At 36.2% G+C, this 14,722-nt stretch overlaps 1 pseudogene; it reads right to left on the bottom strand.

Moving 5' to 3' along the window:
* Positions 1 to 4,102: 4,102 nt before the first annotated feature.
* LOC111538557 lies at positions 4,103 to 4,571 on the bottom strand (annotated as a pseudogene).
* Positions 4,572 to 14,722: the final 10,151 nt, after the last annotated feature.

Below are 14,722 nucleotides of genomic sequence, written 5' to 3'. Positions count from 1 at the left end.
CGTTTTTTAAAAATTAACCTTCTAGATTGGTGTTAATGAAGGAGATTTCAAGAATGAGGCCTTTGACACTTTTGTGTACAGAGTTGGCTACATGTGCCACAGAAGGCAGACTGAGTAAATAAAAAAGAACTGTCTTTTGTAGATTGGGTCATTAACTGAGTGTGCTGCTTAATAATAGGAAAATCACAGAAACAGAGAGATGACTGCTGGCTAGTCACCTAATGGTCTGTCTACTATTCCTCTCCCAGAGCAACCTTTCTAAAGCATAAATCTGACATTAAACACAGGGCTGAGAGACTATCAGTGCCTCTCCGTAGTCTCAGTCTCTTTAGCTTTGCATGTGAGAGCTGCTGTCTCTCTTTCAGCTTAATCTCCAGTCACCAGCCACAATCACTCTAAACCTCCTTGGCCATATTGTGCTATTCCACATCTTTCACATGCTGTTCCCTCTGGCTGGACTTCTCTCTTGCTAACGCTCACAGGTGTCTTTAATATATACAGGTAACTCCTTGAAAAAACAGTGTAAAGTGACTTTTCTTTGAATAATTCTCCAATACTCAGATTTGATGAAGACGCTCTTCTTCTGGTCCCCTTTAGCAATTTTTAGAAATTCCTGAGAATACAGCATAACGCTATATTCTTCATAATGACTTATCAGTCTCTCCCAGATGAAATTTCAAAAGCCAGGACTATGTGTGGTTTCGTTTTGTATCCCCAGAATTTGACACACAGCATGCACTAAATTTACGTTTGATGCATAAATTAATGCATGCATGAAGAAGATATATCAATATCATCTTCATCTACCTTCGTCTCTTCTAGAGAATTGTGGAAAAGTTCTTTAAAATGTATGCTGTAAAAAATAATATCCACTAGATTTTGGAAGAATTAGTACTTTTAATAAAATTTTGTGTGTGCCTGTATATGTGTGTGTGTGTGTGCGTGTGTGTGTGTGTGTGCATGTGAAATAAATCTCTCTCTTTAAATTGCTGAGTATTCACAGGATATTATTTTGAAACTGAATTTCACATCATGATTTTTTTCTAAGAGAATGTGTTATGATCTTTGTTTTCAAATATAAACAGTAACATTTCAGGGCTGTGTTGAAAGGTGAATGTTAGAAACCCTTATTCTTTGCAGTGTTAAATATTTCAAAAGCGCTAAAAGAACAATATGTGCAGCTGCATCCACAATTATCAAAGCTGATGTGATATTTTGACAAAATATATGTGCAATTTTGGTGATGTGTTTTATAACTAGCACAATAAATTTTTTTTTTTCAATTTAAAGGCCAGTGTTTTCTCCTGGCTTCCACTGTCAGAGCATTGTCTTCATACCATAAACTCATCTCATAATTTATCCAGTTCCATATAGTTCACAGAATATGTAAACAAAAGTCTACATTCACAACACTAAACATTCTTCAAGCATCTATTGACAAAGCCCTGGGACAGTAGTCCTCCTGCCTCCTCTAAAATTCACCTTTGTTACCTAGCCCTCACCTCCATAAGGCTAGAGCTCTTTGCCTGGATTTTTATTTAATAGATTATAAATAATGGATGAGTTAGTTGAAGTGAGTAAGATATTATGTAATATCTAGCTCTTCTAAAAGTGACATTTCTAAGACGAGCTTATATTCAAACTGAGAATTTTTCATGGTATAAAATATTTGCACATTTGAATAGACAAAGGAATGATAATTGTTTCAAAATGGATTATAAAAACTGAACTTTAATAACATAGCAGAATGTAATTATTTGTGTCAGCTATTCCAGTTTGGCTTAACAGATTCTAATATCAGAAAAGAGCAATGCTATTTAAGCTGTTCTTTTTTTTTTTTTTTTTTTTTTTTTTGCAATTCTCCCACCTCAGCCTCCCAAGTAGCTGGGATTACAGGTGCCCACCACCAAGCCTGGCTAATTTTTGTATTTTCAGTAGAGATGGGGTTTCACCGTGTTGGCCAGGCTGGTCTCGAGAACTCTTGACCTCAGGTGATTTGCCTCTGTCGGCCTCTCAAAGTGCTGGGATTACAGGCATAAGCCACTATGCCCACCTTAAGCTGTTGTTCTTTAGATTAATATGTATGCTGCTTTTGCCAGTTCACTGTGGTTGCTGCCTTTAAAATTCTGGACTCCCATATTTTTGTCCACATGTGTAGGTTCTCTGATTTTGTCACTTTAGGGCTCCTACAACAGTACTGGCAAAACTAACGTAGGCTATTGTAAAATTAGCACAATGGGAAAAATAAAGCAAGACACAAATATGTTCACACGAGATATTCCACAGAATTAATGAGAGTTGAGAAAAAGTGCTAATTTTCCCAGGAAGATTGAGGATTAGGCCAATTCTATTTCTCTTAAATTAAGTAAGTAGATATGTACTTTTTTGGTATATTAAAAGGTGCGATAGTACAATTTTGGCAATTTTTAGATAATTTTTAGAATTAAAATAATAAAAATGGTTTTTCTTTTATAATTGAAATCTCAAATTTTAAAATACTATAACTTACAGTCTTTTGTCATATGTACCACTATGACAATTTAAGCATTAAACATATTATGTTTATGCAGAATATTTATAATCGGGAAAAGTAAATGAAGAAAAATAGTATGCATTTTTAAATTCCTATTGTCATGTTTGCCATATCATCTAGAAGAAATGATATAGTTTGCAAGATCAGCTCAAAGCTCACTGGGAGAGACTACAAGTTTAAGTAGAACCTGGCACTTGGAATTTCTATTACATTCATTTTTTTTTCCTAATAACTAAATCTGAATCCATTTTTTCCGTATTAACTAAACCACTAGTGTTTGCAGAGCCTATTTGAACATTGTGTAATATATCTGATACAATCATTAAAAAAGTTAAAATTTACATAATATTTACAGGTATGACAATGATTTTGTTATTAGTGTTAGTGTAATTTTGGTAGAAGTAACATATTCTTTTGAGGAAAAATGATTTATTCTCAGCAGGTCTTTGTGTTTCTCTAATCCTCATTCTCTAGCTCTACTATGGCAATTCAGTTGATTAGAGAGAGGGAAGAAGATGTGTCCAAAGGACACTTGAACAATGCAGGTTTCTGCTTATGTTGATGCAAGAAAGCCTCTAGCACAGACATTGGCTGATTTGCAGGACTTGCAGCAACTTAATTCAAATATTAGTATCTTGCTGATCCTAAGTATGGACTCAAAACAGACTATACATGGCAATAAGTGTTAAAAGAAGTTACGTGTTTTACTGTTGGTGGAATGTTTTGGTAAAAAGTCTCCACTTCCTGTGAATGTTCTGATGTAAAAAGGTTACAGACCACACTGAGATTGCAGAGGTCAACGAGGTTAGGAATGCTGAGTTCTGCCAGCGTCTTGCTGTGTGGTCTACAGGAAAGCTATTTAAACTTTCAGCGTTTCCACCTTCCCATTTATGGAAAAGAACTAATAGCACTTAAATATTTCTTAGAGTGTTGCAGTAATTAATTCCTCTGAAATGCTTTGAAATAAGCATCAAAGAGATTCACTTATTTGCTTCAGCTTTTGGTTTTATTTGTTAATGAGGGAAAACATTTCGCATGAGAGAAAAAAATTATTGACAGAGCAATGCTAAAATTCTATGCATTATATTAAATTCATTTTACCTCATTTCATTAAGATTATTGTAGGAAATGGGAAGGCTTCTTCTATGTTGTCTGGTTGTCCACAGAGATGGCCACAGAAATGGTGATCCTTGTAGCTATCACCACCCTTAATTACATATCTGGCATTACAGATGCACGATTGTATTACGATGTATCTTTGGGAAGTTTTCATGTTAAAAGGCTTTCCTGATACTGCTTAGGGTTGACAACATTATTTAACTGATTGAAATGGGTTTTTCTGGTAAGATATTTTCAAAAAAAATGACATAAAACTCATACCAGTTTTGACCATGGAGGACATTCATTGGCTTATTTAACAGTAATGTTCAGGGGTGATAGTATTAGTCAGCTTTCACTAGGTTATGCTATAGAAAAAAATCCAAAATTGTTGTGGCTTACTACAAACATTTCTTTTTTTTTATGTTGAAAAGATATATATATATTTAGAATTAGGCAGCTGGACTCAGGTTAGATGATCCCAATTTTGTTGGCAACATCCAAAGCATCGTAATCAGGAGCCAGTCGAACATACGCCTTTTTCTCTCCATCAGGCCGAATCAGGGTGTTGACCTTGGCCACATCAATGTCATAGAGCTTCTTCACAGCCTGTTTAATCTGGGCTTGTTGGCTTGAACATCCACAATCAACACAAGTGTGTTGTTGTCTTCTGTCTTCTTCATGGCAGACTCGGTGGTCAGCGGAAACTTGATGATAGCATAGTGGTCAAGCTTGTTTCTCCTGGGGGCGCTCTTCGGAGGATATTTGGGCTGCCTCTGGAGTCGCAGTGTCTTGGGCCGTGGGAACGTGGGTGACGTGCGGATCTTCTTTTTTTGTGGCTGTGGACACCTTTCAACACCGCCTTCTTGGCCTTTAAAGCCTTCGCTTTGGCTTCGGCTTTAGGAGGGGCAGGAGCTTCCTTCTTCGCTTTCGGCGCCATCTTGTGACTACAAACATTTCTTTGTCTTACGTGTTACATGTCAGTACAGGGCTCTGTTCCATGTGTCTTCTTCATTCTGGGGTTCAGGCTAAAGGAGCGGCCCCTACCAAGGATATGTCATGGCATAAAACAAAGTGAATGTACTGGTGACAATGGTAGAATTATGTATTGACTTTTAAAGCTTCTTCTCAAAAGTCATGTGCATTTTCTTTAATTCACGTATTATTGACCAAAGCAGGTTTCATGACAAAGACTGATGTCAAAAGGGTGGGTCAGTATAATTCTTAGTGGGATAGGCAGTAAGTACTTTGGAGTGATAATGTACCATACCACATAAAATTCAGGAACAGTTTGATTTAGGCCTGGGTCTATTTACCTGTGAGTCTCCACCCTATTCCATTTACTGGCTTTGACCTCAGACCAGCTTTCCTCGTGGTAGTAAACTGACAATCATTCCAAGCCTTATCCAGAAATCATCCATCAAAAGAAGAGAACTTCTCTTTTCTCAGCCATCAGAAAATGTTTCAGGTGCCATTTTGATTGGGCCCACTTGGTCACATATTCAAAAAAAAAAAAAAAAAATCATTGCTGTATCATTGCTGTAGCCAGAGAAGGCCAAACATTGATTGTCTAATACCTAGGATTGAGATCATCCTGGATGACTTAGACCCACAGGATACATCCTGAACCTGGAATTAAGGTCTGTCTTACTCATAACCACATTGTGGCAGGGATAGAAGAGATGCAGGGAACCAATCCCAGATGTAGAATTTTCAGTCCACCTTGTGATTGGTCAACTTTTGATGCCTCTCCTTTGTGATGGTCCATTGCCCTGCTCGTGCTTAAGTTCTGGGATATAACTTCATGTTATTATTAAAATGTACTCATGAATGGTTAATTTAGTTTGTGAAAGATTTCTATTGCTTGCAACCCAAAGTGTTACTTGGTAAAGAAATACAGAAGTCATGGAAAATTGTTACCAGAAAGAGAATGCAATGTAAATGAAATAAAATAAAATAGAGCTTGGTTGGAATCCAAATCCTCCTCTTGCTAAGCAACTTACAACAGGTTATTAACTTTGCTAAGCCTATTTCACCATATTTAAAAAGAGAATAATGGACTTATAAAGCTTTTGGCAAAAATTCTATGCACTCATGTATGTATATAAAGGTCTTTCCTAGTGTAGAGCAATTACTAATTAACATGGGGTGTTTTATAAACTGTTGAAAGAGTTTAGAGATGGTAGGGGTCAGAGCCTGAGGGATTAGAAAATCTCTGTGGGGAATGCGGCATTTAAGCTTGAGTTTAATGTCTGCATAGAATTTCCACATGGGAAATCTCTGAGACAATAAGCGAGCATCAGAGGCATACAGGATTGTGTCCAGTAAGGGTGCAGAGCTAAGAAAATACAAGACATGCTCAGAAAATGGGAAATAAACAAGTTAGTGCTGAGAAATCTCTCATTCATATCTCCCTCCATATTTTGCCTGTTTCTAAAAAACAACCCTTTTACCTCATCAGTCAGGTTATTCATACTCATGACCAAGGTTCGGCTACAGCCTCATCTGCGGTACTTCTTCAGTATCTGCGGTACTTCTTCATGAACAGTATGAATGTAGACTATAAAAGTCTACATTCATACTGTTCATAAATGGTTGCTTATTCAAACAACGCATTTTGAATACTTTTATCTGTTTTTCCATGCTGTTACCCTTCTTCCTCATATGTTAATATTTCGTCATTTCTAACACACTATGGGCATGAATAAAAAATATATACCTTTATTCAAAATGTGCATAATTATACTTTCTGCTGACTTAAGAGGAAAAATAACTTTCTAAATGGAATTAATTTCATCCCCACATGGGCAATTAATAATGTATACTATGTACATTACATGGACTATTCTTCATTTAGGGAATGACACAAAATTTATTTTTTTCTAATTAAATTCTGCTTTGTCCAAAAGTGTGTGTGCATTATTTATTGCTGTGTGCTTGAATTCAAGAATGAAAAGAATTAAATACCCTCCCTACCACAAAACTGGCTTATTTGCTTTAACAGTCTCTGTCCTTATGTGATTAACATGAGCTGGAAACATTAGGGAGCCAACTAATTCTACAGATCACTTCCTCATCAAAATAGCAAATGCAACACTTCCCAAATCTTCGATATAGAATATATCAGTTCAGTTTCCTGCACTCCATGTCTCATTTTTTTTCTAACCTTCATAATAAATTTTTCATTCTTCTGTTTGAAATCTATTTCTCATGGTTTGCTGGTAATCTGAAAGGCTTTGCATAGTAAATGGAACATGTTGAGCTTTTAATGTAAAAAATTGGGTCAAATTTATGAAAATGGGCATAATAATCATAGATAAAAATAAGTGAAGAAAAGTAAGGGGTACATTTCTTTTATAAAAACATTGCATTTGACATTCTATGTCTGGATTGTTGTTGCTGTTCTTGGTTTGTGTGTTTGTATTTGTGCAGGAAATTTTTAACCACTATCAAGATTCAGTTATGTTGCAATTGCTGTCTCAGCTCATGGAGAGCAAAGAATTTCTGGTACAACTCTGGTATGATTCTGATAATTGAGAGAACTTTGAAGGAAGGCCCACAGAAAGTAAGGTAGATGTAAATCCCATCTGTACAATGGTTAACTCCCCAGACGTTTCTGCATTCTGTTAAAATATCTCTGCAGTTTTTTATGCCAGAAAATCGCCACGTTTTGTTCTCATAGTATCTCAGTTTCAAATGAAAATCAAGGGTTTTTATTCAATGAGATCAGCTGGTTCCACTTGGACTATATCAGTCTGATGTAAAAAAAAGAAAAAAAAAGAATATTCAACAATTATTTAGAGCAAAATAAACAAGATTTAGGATCATGTGTCCAATCACAGAAAGTTCTGATTTGCATCACAATGACTTCAACATTAATTGGTTTTAATTTCAGTTCAGATGTCATCACTTGGAACTACCAGGAATAAAATATAAAAATTAACTGATACAATGCAAAATTTTATGACTGGGCATTCTGAGTGATATTTGACAATATAAAGAAATGGAAAGCCTTAGATATAGGAAAGTTTATCTATTACATGTAAAACTGGAAGAAAAGACAAGTTTCCTACATTCAAATTTCAATCCAGAAAAAAGAAGTTGCTGCAAAAATAAGTAATTGTCTATAATAAGCTAATATATGTTTGCATTTGAGAAACTAAAAATACTAAACTATAGGAAACACACAATAATATGCACTTGGGGGAAAATAGACTTTTTTAAAAGCTTTTTAAAATGGCCAAAATAATTCATAGATCCACCTATATAGATACCTGATGCCTCGATTTTCCCACAGAATGCCATCCTTATTAATGGTGCTTGAGAATACAAGTGGCTGGGTACAATATGCAGAACACTCTAATAAAACTCCCTGCCAGCCAATCTTTCCTCTCCCTCCACATGTACTGCTAGGAACTCTTTTGAGAACTAAATGAGATAATAGATACACAATTGCTTTGTGAAAGGTCAGATGGTAGTCTAATTTACCTTGCTTTGCCACAGAGCTGGCCACTGCTAAGTATCTTCTAAAGAGCATGATGGAGTACATTCTGCTTATATCATTATTTTGCCTCCTGACAACTCTTAATGATGATTGTAAGTACATATGCCTTTTAAAATGGAAGTGCATTGTCCATTTTATACTCAAATAAATAACCCCTTAGGCACGTGATCACTTCGGTTGCCAATTTCTCAGATTTGTTTATTTTTCCTATTGAAATGGCTAGCTTTGCAAATTGTGTGCCAGGTGTAGAGGTACCAGGTTTTGAATAACTGACTGAAGTGTTACATTCCAGGAAACTTATTAATGCCCATCATTTTATTGTCAGCAGCACTGAGAGCACCTTTCATTGGGCACTCTCCCACTAGAACTACCCTCTTCACTCCTGCTTTGTGAGTGGTTGCTCTGGGGCAGTTTCATGGGCATCCTATGGTGCACAGTTTTCCCCCTTGCAATCAGTTACCTTCTACTCTGTAACTCATCCAAATGCTTTTCCACCTACTCACAATAACATCGTGCATCCCCCCATCTCCGCCCGTAGCCTGACATTTCACTACTCAGAGACGGCTTAATGCCATCTGCAAACTGGGAGAGTCAATTTAGAGAAGTTGTGAAAATGTAAAATATAATTGATCTTAGCATATTTCCAGCAGAACTTAGCTCTTAACCCTTTTATATCTGTTGTATATTCCATGGGAAGCAGATTTTTCTCTAAGTTGATTTGGTTGTTTGTTTCTTCTTCCTGTGACTTGAATAAAAGCTGTGGAAACCCTAGGTAATATAATTTTTGAAACACATTACTTGATATCAAGCAACAAAGCTTCATACATTTTAAATTGATTTGTTTTCAAAAGTAACTTTAACACATGTAAAGTATTTTATACACTGTAACACTTTTAAAGTATTTTATAATTAAAAGAGCATATATTGAAGAAGATCTATTGTTAAATCAGGAATTGTTCTCAGTCTCTACATTTAACCCTGCAACAAACAGAGAGATCACTGTTACAAACTTCACTGCTGAAGTGGTAGATTAGAGGTAATGTTAAGTTTCTTACCAGGTACACAAATGCAGTAAGAGATGAAACAACAATTTATATCCATGGTCTGAATATTTATCAGTTAAAATTAACATGACTGTAAGTACAATTTTTAATTTTTTTTTCTTTTTGACAATAATAAGGCATATGTATCTTGCAAACATTCGAACAGCATGGAAGTGGATGAGGTAAAAAAAAAAATGTGAAAATTCTGTTTGACACACACAAAACTTTCAGACAGTAATTTAGGTGACTGTTGAAGTCAGATCAACCTTGGCATTCAATTTATTTTTATAATTTACCAGGTTGTTTAGAAAATAGGGCATCCTAACTCTCAGACAAATAGGGGTGCAACCTTGTATTGTATATGTGTGTGTATGTGTGTGTGTCTACACATGCACAGGTGTGAGTTACAAGAAAGAAAACCCAGTGCAGAACTGAGACCATCTGAATCATTGACCTGCGTTTTCAAGTTCAAATACAGTCCCAGCGATGGTAAGAAAGATTTTTGCCTTAAGGCTTGCCCAAAAATGAATTAACCTGGCAGCAAAAGTCAATATGCTGGCGGACTACAATGTATTAAAATTTAGTATATAACACATTTGAATGTTTGCCTTAACAATTAATGCAGTTAAAATATTAAAGTGAGATCAAGTGTCAAGGGACCTCTCCTAAGAGCTATGGTTCTGTGGAAAACAGTTTGAAAATCACCTCTCAGAACATCATGTTCACAACTAAAACCCTCTTATTTAAGAATTGTTGTAATCCTTTCTAACCTTCGCCTAACATGTAGATCTTCATATCAGATAGTCAGCAAGCATCAGATATCAAATGTGCATACACACACACACACACACACACACTCATGCATACACACACACACACCCTTATTCCTCTGAATAATCTGTAGCCAATACAAACTCTAAACATATTGATATATATCAAATACATTTTAATTATTGGATCATAGAAAAACACAGGAAATTCCTAAGCCAGTGGCTCATGATGGACAATAGCAAAGGTAAGACTATCCTATGGAACAGATAATTTGTACAAAAGGAGGATATGACTAAAGTTGGAGATAAATAGCACATATCAGGTAATGAATTCAGGATTAGTTTTTAATATTTTAATCCTTGATAATAGTACCCAAGATTGTCAAACTTCTATTTTTTGTGAATACATTTTCTTAGTATAAACAAATGCTCAACTGGTGATGTTACCTTCAACACTTATACACCCATATACAAAATGGCTATTTTAAGGGAGGGCCAGTCTTGGAAATCATAAACTTGAATTCAGTGAGAAGCAGATATTATTCTTCCTGTGACTTGAACTCAGAACTATGAATAAGTCCTTGAACTGAGCCTCTAAGTAGTTTTGCCAAATGATTAAGATCTGGTGAAGAAGCTACATTGATGCAGATAATATGAGGTGTGCCAAAATATAAAAGGGAGATCAATCTCTTCATATTTTTTAAATGTTTGCCTCACAGGAGTTGAGGGATTTAACTTCCACCTTTTGAATCCTGTTGTGTTTTTCTGGTAAGACTTAGTTCGGCTTTTATTATTCATTTCTGTGGCTGTACAGAAAGAAATGGAAAACCAAAACTGAAAAAAAAAAAAAAACAGGCACATAAGGAACTAATTTAACCCAGGGCCCAGTTAAGAATGAGGGAGGATCTTGGTTCTGTGCCATATGCAAAAGTGAGAGGCAATATTTAATTTTGCCTTTGTGCTATTTAATATGCCATCTAAAGTAGTCCTTTCAAATCACGGTTCTCAAGTGGGTCCTCCAGCTTGCTAGTGTTACACGAAGGTCCACAGCAACCTGCAGAAAAGTACGAAAGACAAGTCACAGAGGGAAAAGACAGTTTTGAAAAACTTAACTTGCACTATAGAGATGTTAACTTGAAAAAGAATACTTTTACATTATGATGAGACTTTTTTTAAATAGCATTACCAAGAAAACTGTAGGAAGTCTGAGGAACCTTCACTCTTTAAAAGTAGTCTGTGAAATAAAAGATTTCGGGTGATGCAGATAGTTTTATGTACACCGCTGATTTCACATGTCACAAGGTTTAACAATGTTAAAAGAGGGAAATATAGATCCACGCTCCCTTATGCAAAATTCTCAAAGTCAGATGTGTTTCAGAACTCAGAATTTTTCAGATTTTAAAAAGACAGTCTGGGTGCAGTGACTCATGCCTATAATTACAGCACTTTGGGAGGCCTAGGCAGGAGGATTGCTTGAGGTCAAGAGTTTGAGACTAAGCTGATCTTGAGTTCCATCTCTACAAAAATATTTAAAAATTAACTGGGCATGATAGCACGTGCTTGTAGTCCTGGCTACTCAGGACCCTTAGGCAGGAGGATTGTTTGAGCCCAGGAGGTCAAGGCTGCAGTGAGCCATGATGGTGCCACTACATTCCAGACTGGGCAATAGAGTGAGAACTTGTCTCAAAAAAAAAAAAAAAAAATGTAAAACGATAATGTAGGATATATGTCATTTTTTGTGTAACACCTATAACAGTGTTTGTGGGGAGCAGCACTTAGTAATCAAACAGATCAATACAGCAAAATGTACAAATATTCACTACAATGGAAGGAAGAGCATAAATAACCGCATTTCCATCATGTCATGGCATTTTGCCGACAAATCTGTTCTTAGGGCTTTCTGGATTTAAGAATTCTAGTTAAGAGATTGTGGACCATCATTGCCTACTGGTTTTCCAGGAAGGTATGCACATCCACATTCTCTCCCGAAATTTACAGGTAGTTTCATGGAATGTCTTAGTCATTGCTGAATTAGTATCTAGCATGCTGCCTAACTCTTAGTGAAGAATTTTTTTAATTGAATTTCTTTAGTAAAAACATCATCATCAAGAAGATAACCAAAATAACATCGTGGGGGAAATACTCAGTCAACAGTGACTTGAAAAAAAATTAGAAACAAAAATATGAGGTTTTTTTCACACACTGCAATTTGGTTTTGGTTGAAGTAGAAGGCTAAAGTAAACAAGATCTGCGTTTCACACGGGATCAGGTCCCCAGGTATTTGGATAACTATGCTCTCTGCAGTCAGTTACAGGTTCACACAGTCCATCCAATTTAAGAGTTAAAAAGGCCAAACTGAATGTGTTAGAAGTGTTTTTCATGCCTTCAGATGGCAATGCCAGGAGCTTACTGACATCAGGATACAAGCCAAGGATTCTTCTAGCCTGGAGCTTTGTGAGGTTTTACTGTAAACATAAACCTCATCAGCTAAAATCTATTAAAAAAAAAAAAAAAAAAGAACACTATGGAATTTTTTCTATCATATATCACCATAAAACAACAGTAATCTTTTCTGATTAGCCTTGAGATATTTGTCCAAGCAGTATCAGACTTTGTCTTGAAACATGTCTCAGAGAGCAAACCTCTTTTGGTCTAACACAAAACAGATTATGCATCCAGAATTCTCACTATGTACTTTCAAAAATGATTAGCTTTACCCACTCTCTTTGAAGGACTCTGGAGAGATGCCCTCCTCCTCGGTCTGGGACTACTAGCACTCTCAAACCCGAGTGGCTGCTGGGCATGTTCCTTTACAGAGCCATATTCTAGAAGCGCATTTATCATCAGCTCTGGATTTTGACAAGGCCTAATGCATTTTCTCTGAAATCAAAATTCTTGTCTCTCAAAAATTATAAATATTTACAGGAGATAAAATGTTATTTCAGAGATTTATATGTGTTATTTGCCTTCCACTACTTACTCCCTTCAGACCATTTCTGTTACCCTACTGTCATGGTATTTGTAAACTAGCCATCTGCTTCATTCTGTTGTCACTTTTTCTTAGAAATCTCCTCTGGTTTCCCTTTTCGTAAACAAAAACGTTATTTATTTATTTGTTTTTTTTCTTATCTCACTTCATGGCCCTTCATCCCCCACCTCCCCCAGGTAAACCTGTGCTTCAGCTTCACCGAATGCCTTGCCTCTCTAAAAACACAGCAGCCTTAATTTTGTACATTAGTACATACTCATCTTGCTGTTTGTGATCTGTTCCACTCCTCAGTCAAACTCATGTTTATCCCCTAGGCAACAGTTCAAATGTCATCTTTGGAGGGAAGCTTTTCCCATCCTCCTCCCTCTGGGATCTTAAAACACTTTTACATCCTTCTATACACCCTTAGTTTGTCCCTGTTGTGTTAAATATTCTGTTGTATTTCTACCTCTTCTTAGTATTTGTTATGCCTTCTCCTGAACATCTTATATTGACAAACACAGTTTTAGTGCTCTATAAATATATATTGACTACTAAAATTTAATGCATTTTATGAATTAATAAGCAAATTTCTTTTGAGGAGGTTTCAGCTCACAACACACTGTTTAATAAGGAACTCCATGGAATCTCTTTTGAACAAATAAATATTTTTCTTTGTGAACACAATTTATGCTATGAGATAGTATCATGTGATTTCTGTGCAAACAGTACTATCTGTCATAATAAAAAGATGTACAGATCTTTCTCAACAATTGTGTTTTGAAAAATCCTGATGCATGACGAAGAGTGATCCAAGTTCTAGGAAATGCCAGCAATTAGAGATTATGACAATACCAAACACTTGTGCTAAACAGATTACCTTGAACATTGCACACAATTCATAAACTATATGGTGCCTTAAAAAACAGTAACAAAGAAACCAGCTAGACCCTGACTTCAAAGCAGAGCTAAGCTCAGTGTCCTTGTGGTGCACATTAAGCCTGTACATGGAGCAAAGGTATGTTTCTCTTGGCTGTTTTCTACTGTCATAAGGCAGGATGCAGGACTCCCTGAGGTGCCATCCCATTCTGCCCACTCTCTCTGGTTTCTCAATGTAAAGATTCAAATTTTCCTCTATCTCTGGAATATTGACTTATTGACTTATTTATCTTCTATCATGGCACCAATGCTGCACTACCTTTATTACAGTGCCTTTATAAAATCTAGAAGTCAGGTAGTGTTATTTCTCCAGTTTTGTTATTTTTCAAAATTGTCTTGGAAAATCTAGGTCATTTGCATTTTCTACAAATTTTTAAATCAACCTTTCAAGTTTTTTTTAAAGCCTTCTGGGATTTTTATTTTTTTATTTTTTATTTTATTTTTTTTTTTTTGAGACTGTGTCTCACTCTGTCACCCAGGTTGGAGTGTAGTGGCACGATCTCGGCTCATTGCAACATCCACCTCCTGGGTTCAGGCAATACTTCTGCTTCAGCCTCCCAAGTAGCTGGGATTACAGGCACACACCACCACTCCTGGCTAATTTTTGTATTTTTAGTAGAAGCAGGGTTTCACCACGTTGGCTAGGCTGGTCACGAACTCCTGCCCTCAGGTGATCCATCTGCCTCTGCCTCTCAAAGTGCTGGGATTACAAGTGTGAGCCACCACGCCTGGCTACCCCTTCTCTTTTTTATCTTTCTGTGAATCACTACTGTCTATCCCTTCTTCGAAACTTCTTTTCCCCATTTAAGTCCATGGGCAATATTTTCCTGGTTTTGCCCCCAACTCCTTTACACCAGCTGTAAAAGC

Source organism: Piliocolobus tephrosceles, chromosome 10 (assembly GCF_002776525.5).
Source record: "Piliocolobus tephrosceles isolate RC106 chromosome 10, ASM277652v3, whole genome shotgun sequence".
In the NCBI taxonomy this organism is placed as follows: domain Eukaryota; kingdom Metazoa; phylum Chordata; class Mammalia; order Primates; family Cercopithecidae; genus Piliocolobus; species Piliocolobus tephrosceles.
The sequence above is the reverse complement of the archived record's forward strand: the minus strand, read 5'-3'. Positions and strand labels throughout refer to the sequence as shown.